The sequence below is a fragment of the Notamacropus eugenii genome, chromosome 3 (genome assembly GCF_028372415.1).
Source record: "Notamacropus eugenii isolate mMacEug1 chromosome 3, mMacEug1.pri_v2, whole genome shotgun sequence".
Classification (NCBI taxonomy): Eukaryota; Metazoa; Chordata; class Mammalia; order Diprotodontia; family Macropodidae; genus Notamacropus; species Notamacropus eugenii.
In genome coordinates this window covers 324,782,586-324,794,864 of record NC_092874.1, presented here as the reverse complement: position 1 = coordinate 324,794,864, position 12,279 = coordinate 324,782,586, and the positions used below count along the sequence as shown (strand labels likewise).

Genomic DNA, 12,279 nt, shown 5'->3' with positions numbered 1-12,279 from the left:
ATAGTGTCTACCCTACCTTTAAAGGAGATTTCTCTTTCTATCTGTTGCTGTTAGACTTTGTTGATAATATATAGGAACGCGGAAGATTTGTGTGGGTTTATTTTGTAACCTGCAACTTTGTCAAAATTGTTTATTGTTTCAAGTAGTTTTTTATTTGAGTCTCTGGGATTCTCTAAGTATATCATCATATCATCTGCAAAGAGCTATAACTTAGTTTCTTCTTTGCCTATTCGTATTCATTCAATTACTTTGCCTTGTCTAATTGCTATAGCTAACATTTCTAGTACCATATTGAATAATAGTGGTGATAATGGACATCCTTGTTTCACCCCTGATCTTATTGGAAATGCATCTAGCTTATCCCCATTGCATATAATGCTTGCTGAAGGTTTTAGGTAGATACTGTTTATTATTTTATGGAAAGTTCCCTTTATTCCTATGTTCTCCAGTGTTTTTAATAGGAATGGATGTTGTATTTTGTAGAAAGTTTTTTCTGCATCTGTTGAGATAATCATGTGGTTTTTGTTAGTTTTGTTGTTGGTATTATCAATAATGCTGAGTTTTCCTAATATTGAGCCAGCCCTGAATTCTTGGTATGTATACTACCTTATCATAGTGTGTTATTTTCGTGATAAGATGCTGTATTCACTTTACTAAAATCTTTTTAAAAATATTTACATCTATATTCATTAGAGAAATTGGTCTACAATTTTCTTTCTCTGTTTTGTCTCTTCCTGGTTTAAGAATCAAAAACATATTTGTATAATAAAAAGAATGTGGGAGGACTCCTTCTTTCCCAATTTTTAAAAATAGTCTATATAGTATTGGACTTAACTGTTCCTCAAAGATTTGATAGAATTCACTTGTAAATCCATTTGGCCCTGGCGATTTTTTCTTCACGATTTCATTGATGACTTGTTCAATTTCTTTTTCTGATATGGGGTTGTTTAAGTATTCAGCTTCCTTTTCTGTTAACCTGGGCAATTTGCATTTTTTAAAATACTTATCCATGTCATTTAGATTATCGAATTTGTATTCATGAAGTTTGGCAAAGGAATTTCTAATTATTGTTTTAATTTCCTGCTCATTGGAGGTGAGTTCACTGCTTTCATTTTTGATATCAGTAATTTGATTTTCTTCTTTCTTTTTTTAATCAAATTGACCAAAGGTTTGTCAATTTTATTAGTGTTTTCATAAAACCAACTCTTGGTTTTGTTAATTAATTCAATAATTTTCTTAATTTCAATTCTATTAATCTCTCCTTTGCTTTTCAGTATTTCTAATTTGTTATTTACTTGCGAATTTTCAATTTGTTCTTTTTCAAGCTTTTTCAGCTGCATGCCCAAGTCATCAATACCCTCTTTCTGTATTTTATTCATGTAGGCATTCAAAGATGTAAAACTTCCTCTAAAATCTACTTTTGCAGTATCCCATAAGATTTGGGAGGTTGTCTCATTATTGCCATTCTCTTGAATGACGTTGTTGATTGTTTCTATGATTTGTTGTTTAGCCCACTCCTTCTTTATGATTATTTTATTTAATTTCCCCTTAATTTTTGGTTTGTTTTTCCATGGTCTTTTGTTACGTATAATTTTTATTGAATTTTGATCTGCAAAGTATGGATTGTCTATCTTTGCCTTTCTGTACTGGATTGTGCAGTTTTTATGCCCTAGAACATGGTCAATTTTTGTATATGTGTCTTGTACTGCTGATAAAATGATACATTTCTTTCTATCCCCATTCAACTTTCTCCAGAGATTTATTATATCTGTCTTATCCATAGTTTTATTCACCTTCTTAAGTTCTTTCCTGTTTATACTAAGGTTAGATTTATTATGTTCAGAGAGGGGGAGTTTGAGGTTCCCCACTAGTATAGTTTTGCTGCATTTAAACTATAAATATAAACTGTATTTAGTATAGTTTCTTCCTGCAACTCTCCCATCCTCCCGTCTAAGGATTTGGATGCTATGCCACTTGGAGTACACACATGTAGTAATGTTATTGCTTCATTGTCTATGTCCCATTTTAGCAGAATAGAGTTTCCTTTCTTATCTGTTTTGATTGGACCTATTTCTGCTTTTGTTTTGTCCAATATTAGGACTGCTACTTCTGCTTTTCTTAAGTCAGCTGAATATCAGTATATTCTGCTCCAACCTTTTACTTTACCCTGTGTTTATGCCCCCATTTCAAGTTTGTTCCTTGTAAACAACATATTGTTGGATTATGGCTTTTGATTCGTTCTGCTCTCCGCCTCTGTTTTATATGAGGGTTCATTCCACTCACATTTATAATTACGATTACTACCTGTGTCTTTCCCTCCATCCTCTTTCCCACCGTTTGTGCTTTTAGTTCTCCCATCTCCCTTTCCCTCCTCAATAGTTTTCACTTTTGACCACCACCTCCCACAGTCTTCCCTTCCTTATTTCAGCCTCCATTCATTTTACTCTCCTTAACCCTTACTACTTATTCCCTTCCTTTTAGCTTCCTCTCCTCTTTCTTCCCCCTTCCTCTCCTACTGCTTATAGAGCTACTTAGATTTATATACTTAATTAAATTTATTGTTTCCTCCTTGAACCAAATCAGATCAGAGTACCTCTCAAACAATGCCCATGTCCCTCCCATCTTTCCCTCTATTATAATATAATTTTGTACTTCTTCCTGTGATGTAATTTACCATTTTCTGCTTTCACCTTTACACATTTCCTGTTAAAATCCCTTAGCATGTTTGAATCACATTTTTTATCACCACATCATTTACATTATACCCATTCCTTCTATCTATGTATGTCGTTTTTATATTTCATAACTGATGCATAATTCTCAAGGCTAATAAGTATCATATTGCCCTACTTGAGTAATAAGTTTTTCTTTTCCCCTGTTTACCTTTCTATGTCTCTCTTGAGACTTGCTTTTGAATATCAAATTTTCTATTGAGTTTTGACCTTTTTGTCAGGAAGGTCTGGAAATCTCTTATTTCACTGATTGTTCATATCCTTGCCTGAAATGTTATGCTGAACTTTTCTGGGTTATTGATCCTTGACTGTTTTTCCAGCTCTTTTGCCTTGCAGAATATCATATTCTCATTCTTTTGATCTTTTATGTAGAAGCTGCAAGGTCCTGTGTGATCCTCACTGTAGCTCCTCGATGTTTGAATGGTTTCCTTCTGGTGGCCTGTAATATTTCCTCTTTCACTTCGTAGTTCTGAAATTTGGCAAAAATATTTCTTGGTGTTTTTAGTTTGGGATCCTTTTGGGGAGCTGAACAGTGGATTCTTTTGATGAGTATTTTGCCCTCTGGATCTAACACTTCTGGGCAGTTTTCCTTGATAATTTCTTGGAAGATATTATCCATGCTCTTTTTCATCTTGGCTTTCTGGTAGGCCAATAATTCTTACATTTTCTCTCCTGGATCTATTTTCCAGGTCACTTGTTTTTCCACTTTACATTTTCTTCTATCTTTTTATTTTTTGCATTTTGTTTGACTGATTCTTGATGTTTCATAGAGTCATACGTTTCTAATTGCCCAATTCCAATTTTTATCAAATTGTTTTCTTCAGTTAAATTTTGCATCTCCTTTTCCATTTGTCCAATTTTCCCAGTCAAGTTTTTTTTGCTTCCTTTTCCATTTTTTCAATTTTACTTTTTGAAGAGCTATTCTCTTCATATTATTCTTTTCTCATACTTTTAAAGTCATTTGCCAGTTTCTCTTCTATTTCCTTCTTCAGCTGTTCCAGGAGAGCTTTTGTGCCTGTGAGCAGTTCATAGGCCCTTCTGAAGTTTCATATGGGAATACAGTCTCAATACTGACCTCCTTGGTATTTGCGTTTTAGTCCTTGTCCTCATAGAATGATTGTATGGTCTTTTCATTCTTGCTTTGCTTCTCCTTGCTCATGATGATGGTGCTTTGTGTGTTGTGGCCTCTGGTTCTTTCAGCTAGAACCTGGAGAATCTAGTATTGAACTGGATGGTGTAAGAAAGCAAAAAGAAGGTGTCATTTTTTTTTTGTTTGTGTTTCCCTGGATTAGTTTTGGGGCTGTGTTGTTAAGTGTGGAAGAAGGTTGGTCTGGTCGTGGGAGATCTCCTCAGCTGAACTCTATCAAAGGAAAGCTCAGGGCTTGGTAATCAAGGCTGCCTTCCCGTTTACCCTGGAATGCTGAGGTACACCTAGGTCTTAGTGCAATACTCCACCCCCCTGGGCTCCTGATCGCCTCTTTGATGGTTTGCTGAGATGGGGCTGTTGCCACAGTAAAAAGAATATTACTAGCCTCATGTGCTAAGAGCCTATTTGTCCCTTCTGCTGAAACCATTGATTCAGGATTTTTCTGGAGAAATATTTTACGGTTCTTTCAAGATCAACAAGGGGATGGGGAGAGAGCATTTACTGATCACTCTGCCATTTTGGCTGTTGGATGGTCAAGTACGTAACTTACATACAATTAATCTGTGGCTGATACCTGGGTCTCAATGGCTGTCATTCACTGGGCATTTTTGGTCTCCCACCCTGGGCTGCCACTGTGCTACCCTGCTTGTGCCTCGGGCCACTCTGGGGCTTTCCTGCTCAGCTATGCCGGGATGGGATGTGCTATGCTATATACTGTGGGTTCTTCCATGACACTGGAGCAGATCCTTCCCATCGACCTTCTTGTCTGTTCTGGTCTGTGAGTCTGCCAGTCTGTCTCCTATGGAATTCACCACCAAAATTTTGTCAGATTCTCTTTTTAGAGGTATCTGAAGGAGTTTTTCTAAGAGCTGAGGTGAGTAGTTGTTCTCACTCTGCCATCTTGACTCTACTCCGGGGGGGGGGGGGGTGAAGAGATATATCTCTTTTTACCTATTTATCTCTTTTTATTTATTTCATCTTTTTAAAAAGAGATAAAATACTTCAGAAAAAATTGGGAAAATAAATGGAATTGATGCAGGAAAATTGTTATTTTCTTATGGTGCCAATTTAAAATAGATTTTATTCTCTAGGACAAGAATTGAAGTTCCACTTGTTTCCAGTAGTGATGAAGTGCAACACTGTTCACTTCTCACCCTCTGCCCACCTTCAAGTGTTCAGAATGCCCAGATTTACACTTTGGCTTAAATGTGACTTGTAAACTCCTACTGCCTTGACTACAAATTTAAGTCCCTCAAATTTTGGAAAACTGTGTGGAATGTTCCTTCTTCTGTTGTTTAGTTCACCTCTTCAATGGTGGGTCCAGAAGAAGTGTCTCCAGATGGTGCTGCTCCACCACCTGGTCACCCATTAGCTATGCCTGCTGATATGCTCTGGTATAGCTTAGTGATGATGGGGTTGCAGCCTTTCTCTAATTCTTTCTCTTGATGCTCAAATTCTTCCTTCTCACCAGTCTGGTTCTTTTCCAGTCAGTTGATTACTTTACTCCATCAGTCAAAGGTCTTCTGTTTGTTTTCATCACCATTTTTGCCTTGCAGTTTTTCATGCTCTACAGTAGAAACTCTTCATGTTAAAAACATAAGATGCAAGAAAATTCTTTAAGACACCTCTCTTTGCTTGTCTTCCTCAGCCTTGTATTTCTCAGCCTCTTGGACCATACTCTCTATGTCTTCCTTGCACAGACATTTTTTATCATTGGTGATGGTGTTCTTGTTATACTTGCCTGTGCTCTTATCCAAACCAGAAAGCACTGAAGATGCCATTTGAATCAATGTGAAATGTTACTTCAATCTGAGGAACAGCCCTGGGTACTGGGGGGATTTCCTTTGAGCTCAAATTTGCCAAGCAGGTTGTTATCCTTTGTCATTTCTCTCTCACCTTCATAAACCTGAATAAACATATCAGGCTGGTTGTCTAAATAGGTGGTAAAGGTCTGTGTCTGCATGGTGGGGATGGTGGTATTATGTTTGATCAGAAAGATCATAACTCCACAAGTAGTTTCAGTTCCCAGGGAAAGAGGAGTGACATCCAACAGCAGCAACTCTTGCACATTCTCAGATTTACCTCCAGACAAAATGGCAGCCTGGACAACTGCATCATAAGCAACAGCCTCATCAGGATTGATTCCTTGTTGAGCTCCTTGCCATTGAAGAAGTCTTCCAGAAGTTTCTGTATTTTGGGGATTCAAGTGGAACCACATACCAGGATAATATCATGAATCTGTGATTTATATAGCTTAGCATCTCTTAAGACCTTTTCCACAGAGTCAAGTGTGCCACAGAAGAGATTAGCATTCAGCTTTTAAAAAGAGGCTTGGGTGATTGATATATAGAAGTTGGTACTTTCATCGAGGGAATCAATCACAATATTGGCCTAAGTACTAGAAGAGACGGTGCACTTTGCAATTTCACATGCAATTTGATGATAGTGAACAGTCCTCTTCTTCTCACTGATGTCCTTCTTGTTCTTTCCCTTGAACTCAGCAACGAAATAGTTGATCATTCAGTTGCCTAAGTTCTCCTCAATCAAGTGGGTGTTCCCAGCTGTGGGTTTGACCTCAAAGATGCCAGCTTTAATGATAAGAATAGAGACATCAAAAGTACCACCTCCAAAGTCAAAGATCAACACATTTCTCTTGGCACCAACCTTTTTGTCCAAGCTATAAGCAATAGCAGCAGCAGTTGGTTCATTAATGACTTGGAGCACATTGAGACCAGCGATGATTTGAGCATCTTTGGTGGCCAGACATTGGGAATTGTTGAAATAGGCTAGTAATGTGACCCCAGCATTTGTGCTAGCCTTCCCAAGTAAATTTCAGCAATTTTTTTCGTCTTGATCAAGACCATACAAGATACTTGTTCTGGATAGAAACTTTTGCCCTCCCCTTTGTACTCCACTTGGCCCTTAAGTCTTCCTGCATCATTCACCACCATAGAAGGCCATTGCTTCATGTTTGATTGTACAGCTGAATCATCAAAATCTGTGACCAATCAGACATTTGGCATCAAAAATTGTGTTGGTGGGGTTCCTTGAAACTTGATTCTTTGCAATATCACCAATTACACCTTCTGTGTTGGTGAAGGTGATGTGGCTTGGGGTGGTGCTGTTTCCTTAGTCATTAGCAATGATTTCCACTTTCCCATGTTGGAATACTCCCACATCAGAGTAAGTGGTGCCAAGATCAATGCCAATTGTGAGTCCCTTCGACATGGTTGTTGGGGAGTTAGGAGTGGTGGCTGACCACTGTGGAGAAAGGACTGCTACTGCACTGAGTAGACCCAATAGCAGAAAATTATGAGGAAAATTAACAACTTAACTCATGGGGCACAAACATACTGAAAAAATACATTTAAAAACACAATTCGCCAAACGGAAAAAAAAAGTGGGACAAAAGTTCACTAAAGAAAATGAATCCTTAAAAATTATAATTGACAAGTAAAATAAATAATAAAGAGAAAGTCAATAGAATAATAAATGGAGAAAATGTGAACTATCACAGTGGAAAAACAACTGATCTGGAAAATAGAATTATGAGAGATAATGTAAACATTTTTGGACTACTTGAGAGGCATGATTTAAAAAAGAATAAAGATATCATATGTTAAAAAAATTATAAGTGAAAACTATACTGATATTTTCGTGTAAGCATATAAGATAGAAATCGCAAGAAACTGCCAATAACCTTCTGAAGAAGATGGCAAAATGAAAACTCCCAGGTAAATTATAAACAAATTCCAGAGTTCCAAGAAAAAGTAGAAAATATTACAAGCAGCCAGAAATAGACAATTGAAATATTGTGGAGCCAAATTCAGCATTATAAAAGATTTAGCAGCTACCATGTTAAAGGAAGGGAGTGCTTAGAATATGACTCTCTGGGAAGCAAGGGAGCTAGGATTCAATCTAAGAATATCTCATCCAGCAAAGTAAAGCATACACACAGACACACACACACACACACACACACACACACATCCCCGTGAGGGAAAAAAATGATATTTAATGAATCAGAGAAATTTCAAGCATTCCTGATAAAAATGCCAAAGCTGAAATACTAGTTTACTGTCAGATTTATGGAGAAGGGAAGAATTTATGACAATACAAAACAGAACATTATGAAATACAAAATGGATAATTTTGATTATATTGAATTTGAAAGCTTTTGCTCAAACAAAACCAATGCAACCTAGATTAGAAGGAAAGTAGAAAGCTGGCAAACAATTTTTATGGCTAGTATTTCTGATAATTATTAATAATTTCACTTCTAAAATATATAGAGAACTGAATCAAATTTATAAGAATACAACTCACCCCAAAATTGATAAATGGTCAAAGAATATGAACAGCAACTTTGAGAAGAAGAAATCAAAGCCATCTATAGTCATATGAAAAAAATGTTCTAAATCGCTTTGACTAGAGAAATACAAATCAAAAGAATTCTGAGGTACCATCCCACCTCACACCTGTCAGATTGGCTAATATGACAGAATAGAAAAATGACAAATGTTGGAGAAGATCTGGGGACATTGGAATACTTATGCCTTGTTGGTAGAGTTGATAACTGATCCAAGCATTCAGGAGGGCAATTTGGAACTTTGCCCAAAGGGCAATAAAACTGTACATACTCTTTGATCCAGTAATGACAGTACTATGCCTGTACCCCAAAGAGATCATAGAAAAGGGAAAAGGACTCAAATGAACAAAAATATTTATAGCATCTCTTTCTGTAGTGGCAAAGAATTGGTAATTGAAGAATTGAAGAATGGCAAAGAATTGGTAATTGCCCATCAACTGGGCAATGGCTGAACAAGTTGTGATATATGAATAGAATGGAATATTATTGTGTTATAAGAAATGATGAGCAGATAGATTTCAGAGGAAAAAAAAGCAAACTTGGAAAGATTTATATGAACTGATGCTGAGCAGAGCCAGGAGAACATTGTATATAGTACCAACAATATTGTGTGATTATCAACTATGATAGACTTAGCTCTTCTCAGCAATACAATGATCCAAGACAATTACAAAGACTTGAGATGAGAAACGTTAACCACATCCAGAGAAAGAAATATGGCCTCTAAATGAAGACAAAATCATGCTATTTTCACTTATTTGTTTTGGTTTCTTTCTTTTTCTTTCTTTTTTTTTCTTTGTCATGGTTTTTCCTATTTGTTCTGATTCTTCTTTTATGATATAAATAAGGTGAAACTATGTTTAACATGATTGTGCATGTATAATCTATATCATATTACTTGATATCTTGGGGAAGTAGGAGGGAATGGAGGGAGGAAGAAAAAAAGAAACGCAAAATCTTACAAAAGTGAATGACAAAAACTATCTTAACATGTAATTGGGGGGAAATATTCAAATCATATTAAGAAAAAAAAGAAAATACCAGAGATGAATAGAAAATTTGACATTCAAGCACAAGATTGAGAACAAGTATAAAAAGTAAACATTAAAAGAAATCTAACAGAACTAAGTAAAGTTTAACTGTTTAAATTTCCATATGAGAAGATAAATGACATAACTTTTAAGAAATTTATTATTGTTAGAGCAATTAGAAATACTCTTCTTAGGCAGAGGTGATTTGTGTGATTTGATTCTATTGTAATGATCTGAAAACAAACAAATGCATGAGGAGAGAGATCTCCTGGGAGAAATGGAAAGGGAGAGGAAGAATGGGAGAAATTTACTTCACATAAAAGAAGTGTGCAGGGAAGAGTTTTTAGAGTGTGCGTGTGTGTGTGTGGGGGGGGGGGAATGGGATAGTGGCGAGTAATTCTTTAACTTCAAACACTGTAGCGTTGGTTCAAAGAGAAGAATATATATAGACATTTAATTAATTCGGTATAGAAATATCTTACCCGCTAGGGAAGTATAGGAAGAGGAAGCACATAAGAGAAATGGGGAGGAGAGATTATAAAAGGTAGATTATATTAACAGCTACAGAGGTCAGAGAAAGGACAGGAAATATAGCGAATCCAAGACAATTTTGAAAGACTCATGATGAAAAAAATTACATACCATCAGATAGAGAGCTGATGAATTCTGATTATAAACTGAAATATAACTTTTTCATCTTATTTTTCTTGCTTTTTTATGGCACTGCTAATATTATAAACATGTTTTGCATGTTTTCACATTTTTAATTGATGTCATATTCCTTGCCTTCTCAATGTGTGGGGGAGACAACTGGAGGGAACAAGAGAATTCAGAACTCATAATTTTAAAATTATTAACAATAAAATAATTGATGAAAAACAAACAAGAAAAAAGTACACAGGACATTTAAATGTATATTTTATAAGTATTTTTTTGATGTCAAGTACTTGATATTTGAAAAATGCAAACACATAGTTATACAATATTGAGTTTTCTTATCAGAAAATATCAACATAATATTGATGACGAAATGTTAACATCTCCATAAATGCACACACACATACATACATACACACATCTTTGACAAAATGGGAAGATATCTGGATGTCTTGACTGAATATTAGTTTTAGAAAAAAGGTGGAATGTATATAATATTTCTAGATTCCTAAAGGTCCAGAAAGATAAGTCTCTTCCCTGAAGGAGATCTACCTGTCTTCTCAAAGATGGCTATGGCTGCTCACACTCTCAGGGTGAACAGAAACTCTCTAATCATAATCCTCCCAGTAATATTATGGGTCCATGGGCTTTGTCATTTGCCTTGCCATGAACTTAAGGGCTGCTGGACCTTTCCCTGTACCTCTTTTATATGTTTCCCAGAATCAGAATGTAAGCTCTTTGAGAGCAAAAAATAGCTTTAATTTTCCATTTTTATCTCTGGCACTCACCGCTGTGTTTATCACATATTGTGTTTAATAAGTAGTTTTTTATTCATTTAATATTTCAGTTATGACTCATGAAACAGTCCATCTACTCTATTTAAAAACAAGAAAAAAATTATAAAGCAAGCAAATTTTATTATTTCTTAATTAAAGTTGATTAAATTGAGCCAAACAGAGGATAAGTGACTTGCTCAAGATCACACAACTAGTACGTGTCTGAGAATGGATTGAATTCAAGTATTCTTGACTGTAGGTCAAAGACCTACCAACTCTATCAATTCGCTGCCTTACATTTTGAATGTAAAGGCAAGGCAGATTTGAAAATTCTATTGGGTTTATGTCTTTTAGACATCGGGACATAAATAAATATATTGAATACGAAAGGGGAAATATCCAGGCTAAACCATTTGATGACTGCAAACGTTGGCAAGTCACTCATATTTCATCCTCAATTCCTCATCTATATAATGACACCAATCACAGTAACTATTCGACCGTGTTGTTGTGAATATCAAATGAGGTAACATAAAGGCACTTTACATACCTTAAAGATGTTTATAAATATTTATAGTAAGTATTATAATTATTTATAAGCAAATGACCACACATTCAGCTATGAATTTTTAGGAGTTTAGCTAGATTTTTCTTCCTTGGCAGATATCCATATTCTCTTACTGGAATTCAATCAACATTCATTGAATTGAAGTATGGTTACTAGATCAGAGAATTGAATAAGGATGCCATGAGACTTTCAACAAAATTGAAGAAATTATCTTGATCTAATATGATGTTTGGAATGAGATCTTTGTTCTCAGTTCAACCGGATTTGATAGATTGTCAACGGATATAAACAGGCAACTTTCAGAAGAAGAAATCAAAGCTATCTATTGTCATATGTAATGATGCTCTAAATCTCTATTGACTGGAGAAATGCAAATCAAAACAACACTGAGGTATCACATAACAGTTACCAGATTGACTAATATGACAAAACAGGAAAATGATAAAAATTGGAGAAGTGGGAGAATTAGAACACTAGCTCATTCTTGGTGGAGCTGTGAGCTGATCCAGCGATTTTGGAGGGTAATTTGGAACTATGCCCAAAGGGCTGTACAAATGTGCATACCTTTTGACGCATCAATACTGCTTTTAGGGCTCTATCCCAGAGAGATTATAAAAATGGGGAAAGGACCCACAGGTACTAAAAGTTTTTACAACATGTTTTTATCTGGTTGCCAAGAGCTCGAAATCGAGGGGATGCCCATCAATTGGGGAATGGCTGAACAAGTTCTGGTATATGAATGCAATGCAATACTATTGTGCTATAAGAAATGATGAATAGGCAGGATTCAGAAAAAAAAAAAAAACTTGGAAAGACTTACATGAACTGATGGTGAGTGAAGTTAGCAGAAGCAGGAGAATATCATACATAGTAACAGCCACAATCTACAAGTACTGTTTCTGATAGACTTAGTCCTTCACAGCAATGCTAGGACCTAAATCATTTCCAAAGGACTCATGATGCAAAATGCAATTCACGTCCAGAGAAAGAATTATGGAG

The 12,279-nt window shown here is 35.7% G+C and overlaps 1 pseudogene; it reads right to left on the bottom strand.

Moving 5' to 3' along the window:
- Positions 1-5,174: 5,174 nt before the first annotated feature.
- On the bottom strand, positions 5,175-7,107 carry LOC140531596 (heat shock cognate 71 kDa protein pseudogene; annotated as a pseudogene).
- Between the last annotated feature and the right edge of the window lie 5,172 nt (positions 7,108-12,279).